This window comes from Lepidochelys kempii, chromosome 4 (genome assembly GCF_965140265.1).
Source record: "Lepidochelys kempii isolate rLepKem1 chromosome 4, rLepKem1.hap2, whole genome shotgun sequence".
NCBI lineage: Eukaryota > Metazoa > Chordata > Testudines > Cheloniidae > Lepidochelys > Lepidochelys kempii.
In genome coordinates this window covers 61,564,449-61,582,070 of record NC_133259.1, presented here as the reverse complement: position 1 = coordinate 61,582,070, position 17,622 = coordinate 61,564,449, and the positions used below count along the sequence as shown (strand labels likewise).

General features: G+C 40.3%; 1 long non-coding RNA gene across 1 annotated transcript in view; it reads left to right on the top strand.

Annotated features, from left to right (window-relative positions):
• The window catches only part of LOC140910482 (uncharacterized), a 126,167-nt gene extending 109,572 nt beyond the window's left edge, over positions 1 to 16,595 (top strand). Inside the window, exon 4 of the long non-coding RNA XR_012158605.1 lies at positions 16,460 to 16,595. This is a non-coding gene — a long non-coding RNA (uncharacterized lncRNA). The remainder of the gene's footprint in view (positions 1 to 16,459) is intronic.
• The last annotated feature ends 1,027 nt before the right edge of the window (positions 16,596 to 17,622 follow it).

Below are 17,622 nucleotides of genomic sequence, written 5' to 3'. Positions count from 1 at the left end.
AGAAGAACTTGAAAGCATATAGTGAAAAATGTAGTTCAAAATGAAACTATTGTCTAATATTTTACTTTTAGTTCCACTAAAATTAGTATTAAAGTTATGTTTAACTGTTCACCTGGCCCATAAATGGTTATGTCCCTCACAATTTGTAAGACAACGGTCACTCACTTGGCAGCAAGCTCAGTCTTTATTATGGGTTTAAATCTGCTCCATTGAAGTCAATGGAAGTTCATTTTCCATTGACTTTAGTGGGAATTAGACCAGAGCCTATGATTTTAAACAAATCCAGATACTAGGCCAAAATCTGTGTTCAGTTACGGTGGTGTAAATTAAAAGTAACTCTCTTTGAAGTCATAGAATTAAGCAAAGTACTGAAGGCAGACATTGGGTCACTGTGGTTGTGTGATTATATATTGATTTATATAGCACTTCTTTAAAACCTCAATATATGATGTTCCAGCCAAGCTACACTTAGCACAGGAACACAATGTGCAGAGCAAAGGCGGCTTTAAATCTGATCCTGGATCCAGCATCTGACATAATTCAGAGCAGCCTTAGGGCGAATATAATGTACACTCAGTTGCTCAGAGCCCCAAGGAGCCTTGTCAGCTTCTGAGAACAGGCAAAACACAGCAGCACTCCAACCATGCCTCTTATGCTAGATGCTGTGAGGGGCGAGTGAGGGTACAGCCATTATATCTGTTCTATCCCACACGGGATTCCCCTGCAGTTGGGGGATGGGAAGGGAGGAGAAGTAGGAGGAACATAGTACCTACTTTGTCTCAGTATAGAAATGTCTGCCTAGTGTTTAATGTTTGTGTTCCTCTATGCATTTAAATAAACCACATTACACCACAACATTTGACTTGCAGTTGGCTAATGCAGGAGACAGTTTCAAGGGCAGGAACAATAAGCTGTTTAAGAAATTGCCATTATTTAAAAACTAAACACAGTTCTTTATTTATAAGGATGGCAGAGAAAAAACATGGCAATGGCGATGATGTTCATCAGCTGCCTCTGAATCAGCCCAGTCTACTTTTCAAAAATGAAAAGAAGGTCCAGTATCTGGTTAAAAAAAATCCTCTCCTGCCCAAATACTTTCTTGTCTTGTTTATGAGTCCTGAGTTCAGGGCATATCAGGGATCGATCATAAAGTGTCAATGAATAAGAACTGTGAAGAGCAGAAACACCAAACCATCCCCGTTGGGCAGGGGAGAGTAATGTCATTCCCCCATCCTTCATTCCCATTCCAGATGAGATAACTGAATCAGAGAGAGAGAGTCACTTAGGAAATTTGCACCAGATATTTAGAATATTCTATAGTGATAAGGACTTTTTACATGCAAATAGAGATAGATTTTGCTTTTGTCTTCTACAATTGGCAGTATGCAAAGACAGGAATAGTAAAAAACATTAAAGAAATTTCTGTTGTTTGGAAAGTAGGCATGATTTCCTATAATTGAAAAGCAGGGTGGGGCAGGTCTTGAGCCAATGGAGAATATACTCTGTGCTGCAGTCCTTGACTAATCCTGTAATCCAATATCTGGAAATTGAAACTAGACAAATTAGGACTGGAAATAAGATATACATTTTTAACAGTGAGAGTAATTAACCATTAGAACAATTTGCCAAGGGTTGTGGTGGATTCTTCATCACTGAAGAAAGATTGGACGTTTTTCTAAACAGAATCATTTTTGGGAAATTCTATGGCCTGTGGCATACAGGAGGTCAGATTACATGTCAGAAAGGTCCCTACTGGCCTTGGAATCTATGAATCCTTCCATTGACCAAAGCAAAAATACCAAGTGATGTAATGCTTTTTACACAGCATGGTATCATGAATTAGTTCTTTCTGCAACCCTTGAAATTGTAAGTCTTCCTATAATAATGTGAATCCAGTTCTAATAAAGAAACTGCTTTCAAGACCAATTATCAGCTAAAGTGTCTTTTCTCAAGTAGAGAATCTTCCATAGATTATAAATAAAAGTATAACTGTTTTTATGGTGCGTTATTCTCCACCCACAGAATACAGGCAATTCCCACTGATGTCATAGAATTGTAGAAGTGTAGGTCTGGAAGGGACCTCAAGAAGTGTTCTAGTCAGTTTCCCCATTCTGAGGCAGGATTAAGTATGCCTAGAACACCCCATTCAGTGGGAGTTACTTGTATTCATTGGTGGGACAATCACTACAAGTACATCTTGGAGGACATGTCCTTTTTCATCATCTTTCATTCAGTCTGTCCAAGACATGCTCTCTCTCTCTCTGTGCATGTATGACTTCTAAGACAACAACGTAGAAGCTGCAGGCAGTTGTCTATGTGGACTCGACTCCCCACAGTTGGCAAAGCAATGTACTCTCTGTTCACATTCAATTCTGTTCAATCGCTGACAACATAAAATATGGTCCCATGTCCATCATACAGGCCATGAACTCTGAGCTGGGTAAGGAAAAGTTCAGCTCCTGAGCATTCTGAGCTCCACAGGGGTAAGATATGGAATTTCAGAGGCTTACATTGCCAAATTTTAGATAAATGGAAAAGTAGGATCTGACTAATGGGTTTTGCAGGCAAGTAATACAGGTATTTATATGGGTCACAGATTGTTTAAAATGCCTCCAGGGAGCTCTTTCTTGTTATTTTTCAAAGCCCCATGATGATTTAATAAAGTGAATGGAATATCAGTATCTTATTTGCTTTTGCTCAATACATTGTTTAGCAGCTTGGTAAACCCAAAGGGGTATGAAATTGCAGATTAACTCAAATTTTTCCCAACAAGAAAATTTAGCAACAATAGTTTAGTAATTCTTGTCAAGACACCCATGTGTATCATTGCTATTAGACTAACACATGTCTTCAGACAGTTGTCATCATACTGATAAGATATGTCATCAGCCTACAACATGGGAGTTTAAAGTTACTCGTGTAACCGGATTCTTCTGGCTACACTGCTGAATATCATTCCATAGAAATCAGTCTTATTGGAGACAGCTCATAGAAGGAAAACAGGTTAATACCTAGATTGTATTCCCAGATGATAAGCTTTCTGGCTCATGAGAATTCTACTTGAACAATGGTTACTTTTGTTCTTTCAATGACATTATGAAGAGTTTTTATTGTTTCTTTTGCTTCAGTAGCCATTCTTCCTTGATTTCTCCACTCCTAAATGATTCTTCTGCTTCAGATAATTCACTAGGCATTTTTACTTAGTGTGAGGAATAGTTTTAGCTGGATATATTTAAGATGGATTGCATATTGTGTCAAAATCTATGTGTCCCACCAATTTCACATTTCCATGAGGCATTTAGTATACTCTTAGCTTTGATCCAGAGAGATCATCTTTCCTTGACAGTTTCTCATTTCTGTGCAGAACAAGGGATAAATGATACAAGAGGCTCCAACTGGTGACAAGAAATTTCCATATGGAAATTACATCTCACTTCAATGCTTTTAAGTCATGAAGGTCAACATTTTTTCAAATATTTCAAAGCCAGAAAGGACCACTGTGATCATGTAGGCCATAGAACCTCCCAGAATAATTACTGCAGCATGTATCTTTTAGAAAAATATCCAATCTTGATTGAAAATTCCTAGTGTTGGAGAATCCACCACGACCCTTGGTAAGCTTTTCCAATGGTTAATTATTCACTATTAAATATATATATATGTTTTATTTCCAGCCTGAATTTGCCTAGCTTCAACTTCCAGCCACAGGATCCCGTTATATCTTTCTCTGCTAAATTGAAGAGCCCCCTTATCAAGTATTTGCTGCCATGTAGGCATAGACTAATCAAGTTACCCCTTAACCTTATCTTTGTTAAACTAAATAGATCAGGTTCCCTGAGTCTATCACTATAATACATGTTTTGCAATGCTTTAGTCATTCCCATGGTCCTTCTCTGAATCCTCTCCAATTTTTCATCATCGTTCTTGAATTGTTGACACCAGAAATGGACACAGTATTCCAGAAGCGGTCACATCAATCTCAGATAGAGAGGTAAAAAAATAACCTCTCTACTTGAGATTCCCCTGTTGAGGCATACAAAAATCACATTAGCCCTTTTAGCCAGAGAGTCACACTTGAAGCTTATAAAAAATGACTTGTGGCACCTTAGAGACTAAAAAACTTATTTGGGCATAAGCTTTCATGGGCTAAAACCCACTTCATTGGATGCATGCAGTGGAAAATACAGTAGGAAGATATATATACACAGAGAACATGAAAAAATGGGTGTTGCCATACCAACTGTAACAAGACTAGTCAATTAAAGGTGGGCTATTATCAGCTGGAGAAAAAAAAATTTTGTAGTGATAATCAGGATGGCCCATTTCAAACAGTTGAAATGTTCAGCTGATTATCCACCACAACTCCCAAATCTTTTTCAGAGTCACTGCTTCCCAGGATAGTAAGTATAGCCTACATTATTTGCTCCTGGATATATAAATTTAGCCATATTAAAACAACTTATTTGCTTGCTCCAGTCTATCAAGTGATCCAGATAGCTCTGAATCAGTGACCTGTCCTCTTCATTATTTACTATATCCTCAATTTTTATGTAAGCTGTAAACTTTATCAGTGATATTTTTTTCCAGGTAATTGATAAAAATGTTAAATAGCATAGAGCAAAGAACCAATCGGAGGGTCTTCCCTAGAAACACCCCCTCTCAAAGATAATTCCCCATTTACAATTACATTAAGACCTATCAATTGTCTAGTATATAATTTATTTAATGTGTGCCATGTTAATTTTATTTCATTCTAGAGTTGTTAATCAAAATAGTACTAAGTCAAATACCTTACAGAAGTCTAAGCAGAGACATAGACTTTCTAGCGAGCTGGGGAGTGCTTGACTCCCACTCTGTCCCTTCCCCCAAGGCCCCACTCTGCCTTGCCTCTCCCTGCCTTGTTCAGTCCCCCCCGAGCGTTCGCTGTTCTTGCCGCTCCCCCACCCCTCCAGCACCTCCTGCAGGCCTCAGAACAGCTGATTGTGGCGGGTGGGAGGCACTGGAAGGGAGGGGGAGGCACTGATCCGTGGGGCCACCGACTAGCTGGAGGCACTGGGGGGAGAGGGAGGAGCTGATCGGGGAGGCTGCCGGTGGGTGCTCAGCACCCACCATTTTCCCCCCTGTAGGTGCTCCAGCTCCGAAGCACCCATGGAGTCAGCGCTCATGAGTCTAAGTTTATTATGTTAACTATTACCATTATCAACCAAACTTGTAATCTCATCAAAAACAGATATCAAGTCTGTTTGACAGGATCTATTTTCCATAAACCCATGTTTATTAGGATAAATTATATTACCCTCCTTTAATTCTTTATTAATAGAGTCCAGTATCAGCTGCTCCATTATCTTTCCTGGGACCAACATCAGACTGACAGACCTATAATTACCTATGTCATCCCATTTACCCTTTAAAAAGGAAACAACACTGGCACAGTTAGTTTTCTTCCAGTCTTCTGGAACTTTCCAGTTGTTCCAAGACTTACTGAAAATCATTATTACTGGTTCAGCAAGCTCCTCCGCCAACCCTTTCAAAACTCTTCGCCATAAATTATCTGAACCTGCTGACTGATAAATGTCTAACTTTAATAGCTGCTGTTTAATATGATCCTTAGTTACTATTGGAGTGGAAAATATATCATCTGTTTCCCACCCCCCACTACAGAACAGAAATTTATTGAACACTACCTTTTCTGATTATTGATAATTCTACCATTTCCATCTGGGAGTGGATTGATAGAATTGTTATGATTCTTTTTGTTCCTAATATACTTTTAAAACTCCTTTATGTCCTTAACTCTCCTGGCCACAGATGTGCTTGTGTCCCTTTGCTTCCCATATCAATTTTCTGCAGTTCTGGGTTTCTGATTTATATTTCTTACTGTTGACTTCTTTCTTCAATTTGTGTGTATATTATTTGAGATTATGTAATTATATAAATACATACCTTCAGTTCCCTTTTAAACCAGGTGAGTTTTTTTTAAACCAGTATGGTGCTGTCAAGGTTCCTTCCCCACTCTGAACTCTGGAGTACAGATGTGGGGACTGCATGAAAACCTCCTAAGCTTACTTTTACCAGCTTAGGTTAAAACTTCCCCAAGGTACAAACAATTTTACCCTTTGCTCTTGGACTTCCACTGCCAACACCAAACTTTATCTGGGTTCCTGAGAAACCATTGTTTGGAAACTTCTTTCCCCCCAAAATCCTCCCAACCCTTGCACCCCACTTCATGGGGAAGGTTTGGTAAAAATCCTGACCAATTTGCATAGGTGACCACAGACCCAAACCCTTGGATCTTAGAACAATGAAAAAGCATTCAGTTTCCTTACAAGAAGGCTTTTAATAGAAGTAAAAAAGAATCACCTCTGTAAAATCAGGATGGTAAATACCTACAGGGTAATTAGATTCAAAACATAGAGAATCCCTCTAGGCAAAACCTTAAGTTACAAAAAAGACACACAGACAGGAATATTCATGCTATTCAGCACAGCTATTTTCTCAGCCATTTAAAGAAATCATAATCTAACACATACCTAGCTAGATTACTTACTAAGTTCTAAGACTCCATTCCTGTTCTGTCCCCAGCAAAAGCATCACACAGACAGACACAGACCCTTTGTTTTTCTCCCTCCTCCCAGCTTTTGAAAGTATCTTGTCTCCTCATTGGTCATTTTGGTCAGGTGCCAGCGAGGTTACCTTTAGCTTCTTAACCCTTTACAGGTGACAGGATTTTTCCTCTGGCCAGGAGGGATTTTAAAGGGGTTTACACTTCCCTTTATATTTATGACAGGTGCTCTCTCTGTTGTGGCTTTTGGGGCATCTAGTAAAGGGTTCTTAAAGGATTCCCAATTACCATTCACATTTTTCTGATTAAGTTCTTCCTTCCAGCTGATCTGGCTCATAATTGTTGTCAGCTTTGTGAAACTGGCCCTTTTAAAGCACCAAGTGTATATTGCTGTTTTGGACCTTATTCTGCTTGTACATTATAAATGCGATCAAGTTATAATCACTTCTAATGAAGCAACCATTAATTTTTAATTCTGTGATCAGCTCCTCTGTCAGGACAAAATCTAATATAGAAGATTCCTGTGGTGGATGCAATACTTTTTGAATAAGGAAACTGTCATCTACAATATTTATAAATTCCAAGTATCTTTTAGTACTGGGAGTATGAGACCTCCAGCATATGACACTCAATTCATGTGCCCCATGGGCATGCAGCTTTTCTCCCCTTGTACATACATAGTGGTGTAAGGAGCTGGTCATCCCATTCCCTAGCCTGTTGCAGACACCAACTAATACTCCATCTTCTGCTTTTATCTGTTACGATATTGATCCATAAGCATTCAAGAGCATCTTCTTCTGGTTTGCCAGTGACTCAGATACCATTTTTGACATTCAGGCCTTTTGCCTATCATTCCTTCCTAAATAGGTTAGAAACATTGATTTTAACATGCTAATCGTGAGAATCATTCCATCTGGATTCTGTAAAACCAACTAGATCAAATTTATGCTCATAAATGAGCACTTCTGATTCTTCTCTTTTGTTAGCTAGGCTCCTACCATTGGATAGGCAATTAAAGAATTTCTTCTCTTCATGTCATATTGTTCCATGATTAATGTTTTTCTCAGGATCTCAATTTGCAGCTAAATGAGTACTCATATCTTTCTTTTTTTTACCTTCCCCTTCCATTATTAGTTTAATGCTCTGACAATTCTAGCCAGCCTGTCCCCAATGAAGCTGGTTCCCTTTCTGCTGAGGTGAAGGTTATCCAAGCAATACAGTCTCCATTTCTTATAGAACTTTGGTTCTCAAACTTCTGTACTGGTGTCCCCTTTCACATAGCAAGCCTCTGAGTGCGACCCCCCCCCCTTATAAATTAAAAACACTTTTTATATATTTAACACCATTATAAATATGGGAGCCAAAGCGGGGTTTGGGGTGGAGGCTGACAGCTTGCAACCCCGCCCCCCCATGTAATAACCTCATGACCCCCTGAAGGATCCCAACCCCCAGTTTGAGAACCCCTGTTATAGAAGGTGGGCCACAAAACCACAACCCTCCATCCTGCGTACATCATTTACCTAGATAGCAGTTTACTTCTAGAATCTTCTACCTTCTGATTTCAAAGACTATTTAGATATTATTATTCTTCAGCACACGTCTGAGTTTCCTGAAGTCATCTATTATCTGTGAGAAATCCTGTGATGCAATGTCATTAGTGCAGATATGAACCATTGCCAATGGATCCTTACCCATCCAACTTCAGAAGCCAATATTGCCAAACCTATTAGTTGGGGGGGGGGGCGTGGGGGCGGATGTAAGGAAAGGCATTAGCCACATATCTTCCATTAAAATAATTTTTACCATTGAAAGTGCATGGTTATGTCCCAATAGCATATGAAGTCTCATCCTTTCAGACAATGTATTTTGTTTCCCTCTATTTGAAGGGCCACAACTTCTGGAGAGTACCTTCTCTTGAGATGGTACTCTTTTCAAAGTTGTTTTGTCCATATGTTCCTAGAAAGCTTTATTGATCAAAGATCACATCAACATGTCCTTGGTTATCAGAGCTTAAAATTCAATTGGGATTGTTCATTTGTTAAACTGTGAACTAGAGAAAATCTTCAGACACAAGCACTGTAGACATCTCCATTGTCAGTAATCTTTAAGCTGAAGAAACTGTTAGTGAGATGAAAATACGAACTCTTGGACTTTTTATTAAATTGGAGGCTAGTTCTGTGACCTTTCTTCAACAATGACAGAGTAAGAAGTCTGTCCTAGGGGTCATTATTTATTAGTCTTTGGTATGGTGCCAAGCATAATTTTTGATATGAGCTGAAATGTGCTGCTGGACTTTTGGGAATTGTACTCATGTGCTTAAGATGCATGAGTGCCTGGGGAATGTTATGGAGGGAGAAGGTTATAAGATTTGAAAAATCGTTCCCCAACAAAGTTCCACCATTGCTGACTGAAATTACAAATATTCTTGAAACTATGTAGGTAAAGGAATGTAAAATTACCTTTTTTCTTTTCTTTTCTTTTTTTTTAAGGTTACTGAATTTGTAAATTGATGCATATTTTTCAGCATGATTACACATATTTTGAGTGTCTCTGGATTAAGTTTAGAAGTGTGAGCAACAAGAGTGATGTAGTGGTGGGAGTCTGCTATAGACCACCAGACCAGGGGGATGAGGTAGATGAGGCTTTCTTCCGGCAACTCGCAGAAGCTACTAGATCACACGCCCTCGTTCTCATGGGTGACTTTAATCTTCCTGATATCTGCTGGGAGAGCACTACAGCGGTTCATAGACAATCCAGGAAGTTTTTGGAAAGCGTAGGGGACAATTTCCTGGTACAAGTGCTAGAGGAGCCAACTGGGGGGGAGCTTTTCTTGACCTGCTGCTCACAAACCGGGAAGAATTAGTGGGGGAAGCAAAAGTGGATGGGAATCTGGGAGGCAGTGACCATGAGTTGGTTGAGTTCAGGATCCTGACACAGGGAAGAAAGGTAAGCAGCAGGATACGGACCCTGGACTTCAGGAAAGCAGACTTCGACTCCCTCAGGGAATGGATGGGTAGGATCCCCTGGGGGACTAACATGAAGGGGAAAGGAGTCCAGGAGAGCTGGCTGTATTTCAAGGAATCCCTGTTGAGGTTACAGGGACAAACCATCCCGATGAGTCGAAAGAATAGTAAATATGGCAGGCGACCAGCTTGGCTTAACGGTGAAATCCTAGCGGATCTTAAACATAAAAAAGAAGCTTACAAGAAGTGGAAGGTTGGACATATGACCAGGGAAGAGTATAAAAATAGTGCTCGGGCATGTAGGAATGAAATCCGTAGGGCCAAATCGCACGTGGAGCTGCAGCTAGCAAGAGATGTCAAGAGTAACAAGAAGGGTTTCTTCAGGTATGTTGGCAACAAGAAGAAAGCCAAGGAAAGTGTGGGCCCCTTACTGAATGAGGGAGGCAACCTAGTGACAGACGATGTGGAAAAAGCTAATGTACTCAATGCTTTTTTTGCCTCTGTCTTCACTAACAAGGTCAGCTTCCAGACTGCTGCACTGGGCATCACAACATGGGGAGTAGATGGCCAGCCCTCTGTGGAGAAAGAGGTGGTTAGGGACTATTTAGAAAAGCTGGACGTGCACAAGTCCATGGGGCCGGACGAGTTGCATCCGAGAGTGCTAAAGGAAATGGTGGCTGTGATTGCAGAGCCATTGGCCATTATCTTTGAAAACTCGTGGCGAACGGGGGAAGTCCCAGATGACTGGAAAAAGGCTAATGTAGTGCCAATCTTTAAAAAAGGGAAGGAGGAGGATCCTGGGAACTACAGGCCAGTCAGCCTCACCTCAGTCCCCGGAAAAATCATGGAGCAGGAATCAATCCTGAAGCACTTACATGAGAGGAAAGTGATCAGGAACAGTCAGCATGGATTCACCAAGGGAAGGTCATGCCTGACTAATCTAATCGCTTTCTATGATGAGATTACTGGTTCTGTGGATGAAGGGAAAGCAGTGGATGTATTGTTTCTTGACTTTAGCAAAGCTTTTGACACAGTCTCCCACAGTATTCTTGTCAGCAAGTTAAAGAAGGGCTGGATGAATGCACTATAAAGGTGGGTAGAAAGTTGGCTAGATTATCGGGCTCAATGGGTAGTGATCAATGGCTCCATGTCTAGTTGGCAGCCGGTGTCAAGTGGAGTGCCCCAGGGGTCGGTCCTGGGGCCAGTTTTGTTCAATATCTTCATAAATGATCTGGAGGATGGTGTGGATTGCACTCTCAGCAAATTTGCGGATGATACTAAACTAGGAGGAGTGGTAGATACGCTGGAGGGCAGGGATAGGATACAGAAGGACCTAGACAAATTGGAGGATTGGGCCAAAAGAAATCTGATGAGGTTCAATAAGGATAAGTGCAGGGTCCTGCACTTAGGACAGAAGAACCCAATGCACAGCTACAGACTAGGGACCAAATGGCTAGGCAGCAGTTCTGCGGAAAAGGACCTAGGGGTGACAGTGGACGAGAAGCTGGATATGAGTCAGCAGTGTGCCCTTGTTGCCAAGGCGGCCAATGGCATTTTGGGTTGTATAAGTAGGGGCATAGCGAACAGATCGAGGGACGTGATCGTTCCCCTCTATTCGACATTGGTGAGGCCTCATCTGGAGTACTGTGTCCAGTTTTGGGCCCCACACTACAAGAAGGATGTGGATAAATTGGAGAGAGTCCAGCAAAGGGCAACAAAAATTATTAGGAGTCTGGAACACATGAGTTATGAGGAGAGGCTGAGGGAACTGGGATTGTTTAGTCTGCAGAAGAGAAGAATGAGGAGGGATTTGATAGCTGCTTTCAACTACCTGAGAAGTGGTTCCAGAGAGGATGGTTCTAGACTATTCTCAGTGGTAGAAGAGGACAGGACAAGGAGTAATGGTCTCAAGTTGCAGTGGGGGAGGTTTAGGTTGGATATTAGGAAAAACTTTTTCACTAGGAGGGTGGTGAAACACTGGAATGCGTTACCTAGGGAGGTGGTAGAATCTCCTCCCTTAGAAGTTTTTAAGGTCAGGCTTGACAAAGCCCTGGCTGGGATGATTTAATTGGGGATTGGTCCTGCTTTGAGCAGGGGGTTGGACTAGATGACCTTCTGAGGTCCCTTCCAACCCTGATATTCTATGATTCTATGATATGCATGGCATTCTTTGCTTTCTGGTTGTAAAAGAAAGGTGACTGATCCAGGCCCCTTGCCTCATACAGAGGCAACAAACACAGAGCCCACAGAATCCTCACAAAAGATCACCATATAAGCTACAAACAAACAAGGATTGCTCAAAAATACCAATTGCTCAACATACCGAAAATTGCCAGCATCAGTTTCCTCTTTAGGCAACTCACTTTATAACCTTCCCAACCCTCCAGCAATATCCTGATCGACAAAGCTCTCTGACAGTTTTGTGACAAAAAAACAAAAATTCTTGCATTGGTTTTAATGATTTTTTTTTCTTAAAACAGTCAATTTTTACATAGAATTCAGAATACAAATTTGCAAAAGCAAGGAAGCTCATCCTGGGGGAGGAAAGAGGGTGAGTAAGCCAGGCTGCACTGGTCTCTTTAAACCATTATCTTGAAATGAAGTTAGTAAACCAGATTTTCAAATAACCAGTGGACCTTCCTTTTTCCAAAAGGGTTAAAATGGTGTTGCAGAATTGGAAATTCTGTTAATAAAAATTTGCTTCTACACCATCTCAGTGGCATAGAGCTATGAAAAAGGTTTTGCAGAGAAAAGAATACCAAATTATTCACTGAAATATGAAACACAGTAGTTTATCCTCTAATTAAAATAAAAATTTGATCTATTTAGTAAGTGTCTTACTATGGATTCTTGTGATTAATCTACCTAAGCTACTCAGGAAAACCTGTACAAGCAATTTGGTAGATAAGAATAAACACAAGAAAAATGTTAGAAAATAAAACATTCTGTGTAAGTGTAACATTGCAAATAGTATTTTGAAATGTAATTAAGTTAGTGTGCATAGACAAGATTCAACAAGAAATTAGTCATGTATTAGAGCTACTAAAACCCCAGTCCTGACTCCAGTGAGACTATTTATGGGAGAAAGTTTAAGCATGTGTTACTGTTTGAAGTATCAAGCTGTCAGTCTGCAACAATCAGGGTCCAGTCTTGCCCCCATTAGAGTCATAGCTAATGCATGAAGGAGACCCTGAATTTAACAAACAAGCATGTGCAGGGTTTTAAGGATTGGACAAGGCCATTCTTTTAACTTCCAGTACCATCGTTATGAAATAGGATCACTGAAAGCCATAAAGATCTTTAGCAATTCTTCTCAGCAAGGTTTGTCTCATCTTATATTTGCACAGCACCTTGCACAATTGGGCCCGGATTTTGATCAGGGCTTTTAGGAACACAGCAATACAAACAGTACTTTCAGACCTAGACATATGTTAGGCCTTAAAAAATGTGCAGGGAAAGAAATAAAACAAGCCTTAAAGCTATAGCTGTTTATAAAATAACTATTTTCAATTAAAAGTCTTGAAAGAAACAAATATTCTTCATTTTTTAAAAATGTGAAAAAATTTTTAAAAAATAAACAGAAAAACAAAAAACGTATTTCCACCACCACTTGAATTTCTTTTCAGTTTATCATAGAAGAGTATTTTTTTTTAATGGCCATTTTTCATTGAAATTTTTTCAGCCAAATTTTTTATAAATGAATTACTGTTATTATTTTCATTATTACTATTTGTATTGCAGTAGCCCAGTCATGGACCGGACCCCATTTTGGTAGAAGGCTGTGTAAATCGTATGAGGAGACGGTCCCTTCCCTAAAGACTTGCATTCTATTTGGGATCGGCAGTGCTTTTGAGGTTATTCCCTTTGTTGGCAACAGTGAGAGCACCATCTCAGCATGGGCTTCAGGCAGGGCTCAGGAGCAGTATGGCTGCTGCAGTACCTAGCTGCAAAGTGCAGAATATTCTCCCCCTGCATCTGACCAGCTCCAGGCACGAGCAAAGCAAGCATGTGCTTGAAGCAGCACAATTCCAGGGCCGGCATTCCGGCCATCCATTTTTTTTTAAAAAAAAACACACCTTGGGCAGTTGCGCTCTTGGAGCTCAGGATGGCAAATTTTTTGCCTGGGGCAGCAAAAAACCTAGAGCCGGCCCTGGGAGGTTGGATAGGGTGGGGTCCTGGGGGGGGCAGCTAAGGGACAAGAGCAGGGGCAGGGGGTTGGATGGGTGGTGGGTTCTGAGGGGGCAGTCAGGGGACAGGAAGTGGGAGGAGGCAGATGGGGGGCAGGATCCAGACTGTTTGGGGAGGCACAGCCTTCCCTACCCAGCCCACCAGACAGTTTTGGAACCCTGATGTGGCCCTCAGGCGAAAAAGTTTGCCCACCTCTGCCTTACAAGTTGATAGTGTTGCAAGAACTAGGGTACCAGCACTATGATTATGCTTGCCTACTGCATGGATACAGAGGCAGGTGAACTTGATGGGGTTCCTTGTGTCCTGCACCCTACTTACACACACACAGTAACTAATGGCATAGTTTGGTCCTAAATGACCTATACTCTGCTATAGGATTTCATCCCAAACTTATCAGTGCACATTTCCTACTTCATTCAAAATTAGGAGACACCTTTTGCACACAAGAATCTTGAAAATAGGCTCCAAAGTTTTCCCCTGTATGTTTTTTGAATAATGTCAGCTCCCCATTTAGACACCAGTAGACAGAGGAGTAATACTGAAATGCTTCAGAAAGGCAGTGAAGCACCCTTCCCAGTCACTACTATGGAAGGATGTTGCGGTTCAATGACAAGACAGGACAAGGCTTTAAGCAAGCAAGCAAGCTGGTCTGCTAACGGGCTTCTGCCTGTCAGCTTTCCATCCTCCCTTTTATTTCTCTCCCTCCTGCGCATTACATACTCCGACCGCAAAAGGCATCAACAAAGGAAATAATATGACTTTGATTAATATTCTTATTTACCAGCCTCTATCTACTACAGTCCTTGTTCTCAGGCCTTGAGCCCAGTCCAAGGAAGCTTCCCACGGTTCATGTCCTCTGGGTGACTTCCCATGGTCCATGTCCTTGGACGGAGCAGAGTGTGCACTGCTCCTACACAACACTCAGGGTGTGCCCTGAATGTTTCCAGGTGCATGAACTCTACATGAACCCTTCAGAAGGAACTAGGTCAGAGAAAAGACTGAAAAGTTCAAGTGTCCTATTAATGACTGGGTAAACTTTTCAAGAGGGCCTACATGCAATAAATGGAAGAAAAGTGACAGTTTTTGTGTGTGTGCGTCTGTTTCAATGTAACTATTGAACTAGGGGCTAACTTCATTCCTGAAGCCTAGTGCCTCCAATACAATTTTGTTAGCTCTGACAATATTTTCATCTGCTAATTTCAGCTATTCCATAGCAACCCCTTCCACACTGAAGTGTTCACTCCCTTAGAGGGAATCATCCAGCCAGTGATTGATGGCATACTTGATGTCATAATAACTACTTAAATGAAGAATAATTTAATTTTAAATGAAATTTAATTAAATTTGGATGGAAGATGTTTGTTCATATCCCCTAGGCTGCTCTAAAGACCTCAATTAATGACCCTGAAATTCAGAACAAGAAACATTGCTTGACCCTAAAAATGTATCCATTATTTTTTTCTACCAGTTTGAAATTTAGCAAATGAAAACTACAGTGCATGGACAGTAACTAAGAAAAAAATTGTTTGGTATACTTCAGATTGCCTTTAACACAAAATCATTCATGTATAGTCATTTTGTAACATTCTCTACAGTATGCCATGTATTTACAAAATCAGAACTTGAATTAGCTTACACACATTCAAATAAGTGGAAAAAATTCTGGTTGGCAAAGCTAAAATGATGGAGTAAAGATAAAAAAACCTATCTACTAACGTGATCTACAGCTTCCATGGCCTCTACAGGCACGCAAAAACATTTGTTTTCAATTGATTGCTGCTGGACTGATCTTTTCTTTGTCTGGATTCCATTTTTTAATGTCCAATACTTCTCCTAAAATATATTCAAGCTTGAGTTGTTATTTTTACAGAAAAGTATCAACTTTGAATCAGCATTTAATTAAATCAATTGGCACAATCCTGTTAAAAAGAAATCAGTGGCTTGATCTGGCCTATTGTGTGTTTAGTTTGATGTAATATGCCAATTCTAGATGTGGAAAGTAAGTTTTGTGGGGGGAAAAAATCCTGAAGCAAAGTTACTAATGAAGTTATCATTTGCACTCAGTTGCATTGGCCCCAATTGCACTCCCATGCAAGTCATTAGAATGTTTATAGTTGATTCTGGTGGGACCAATACAGGGTCCTACCTCCTACTTAGAAACAGTGGGTATCTAATTTATGGAGTTTGAGAACACAAAATGAAAACCATGCTGTTAATATCTTACGGAGTTTTAGAATTTAGAAGGGCAACAAAAATGATTAGGGGACTGGAACACATGAGTTATGAGGAGAGGCTGAGGGAGCTGGGATTGTTTAGCCTGCAGAAGAGAAGAATGAGGGGGGATTTGATAGCTGCTTTCAACTACCTGAAAGGGGGTTCCAAAGAGGATGGCTCTAGACTGTTCTCAATGGTAGCAGATGACAGAACGAGGAGTAATGGTCTCAAGTTGCAGTGGGGGAGGTTTAGATTGGATATTAGGAAAAACTTTTTCACTAAGAGGGTGGTGAAACACTGGAATGCGTTACCTAGGGAGGTGGTAGAATCTCCTTCCTTAGAGGTTTTTAAGGTCAGGCTTGACAAAGCCCTGGCTGGGATGATTTAACTGGGAATTGGTCCTGCTTCGAGCAGGGGGTTGGACTAGATGACCTTCTGGGGTCCCTTCCAACCCTGATATTCTATGATTCTATGATTCTAATTACAGATACTCTTAATTTTTTTTCTAACTTTCCTTCCTTTCCTTCCATAGATATGAGATCAGCAGTAGATGAAGTGTGGATTGAGTTGGAATAGAAACCTGTACTTTAAAAAACTCAAAAACCATTTGTCTTTTGACCTTAAAAGTTTCTTTTTGACTCTTCAGTTTTGATAACCTATTGCAAACTTCCTGCCTACCTGCCACTTCTGATTGTAGCTTTTCCACACATCTAAGGTATGAGATTCCAGCCCTGAGAAGCTGACAATATGATGGTGGTGAAATCAAGGGGGAGAAAAAAAAAACAAGCTCTTGTTCAGACTGGAAGTATCTGTAGCTAAGAATGATAAAGAGCCCTCTGGTGCCACTTCTGTCATCAACATTCTTATTCCTTTCTATTGTATGCCAGTGCTATGGGATTTTATTGTGAGTACGGGGCTTCTAAATAAAATAAAATAGATGGGCCAACACAAACCTCAAAGAGTCAGGAAAGGTTTTCCTTGCAGACTAAACATAATGGGAACAAACAGGAGAAAACAAGAAGTTGATATATCAAGTGCTGTATAATGATTGTCAAACAGCCTTTCTGTCAATGTTATTTAATTTAAAACTTTATTTTGTCCTAGGAATCATTTATAAGCTTCTTTTTTTGTTGTTGTAGATATTGGTTTAGAAGTGACTTTTAAGTGCATAAGAAACAATGAAGAGATACAAAAGTCTGAGTGTTTGCTTGATCCCCATACTGACTGATTTTGAATAGCAGAACTCCCACTCAATAGGAACAGTACTGGGTGCTTAGCATTCAACTGCGTACCTCAGAATGTATCTAAATTAAGTGCCAGCTACTGAGTATGTACCAAATGATTCTGCAAAAATTCTCATTGGCCAGAAAACACAGATGGATGGGATGTAAGTTAATTTCATCTATCCCAATGATTCTGTTATTGACCTAAAAGAAAAAAAAAATCTTTGAACAAGTTGGTGGATTAAAGTTACAAATAAATGACTTCCACAGGTAGGCATCTGTAACTAGGACACAGTATTGTGTTTAGGCCTGCCATAAAGTTTGCCTGCTTGAATCTAAAATGGAATAAAAAGTAGGAATAGAGGCAAAATAAAGGAACACATAGTAAATGTGCATCTTTGCCTGTCATGCTGAAAGTGACAAATCTTTAAATATTAAGGGTCAAATCCTAGCCCATAGATACACAGATAAT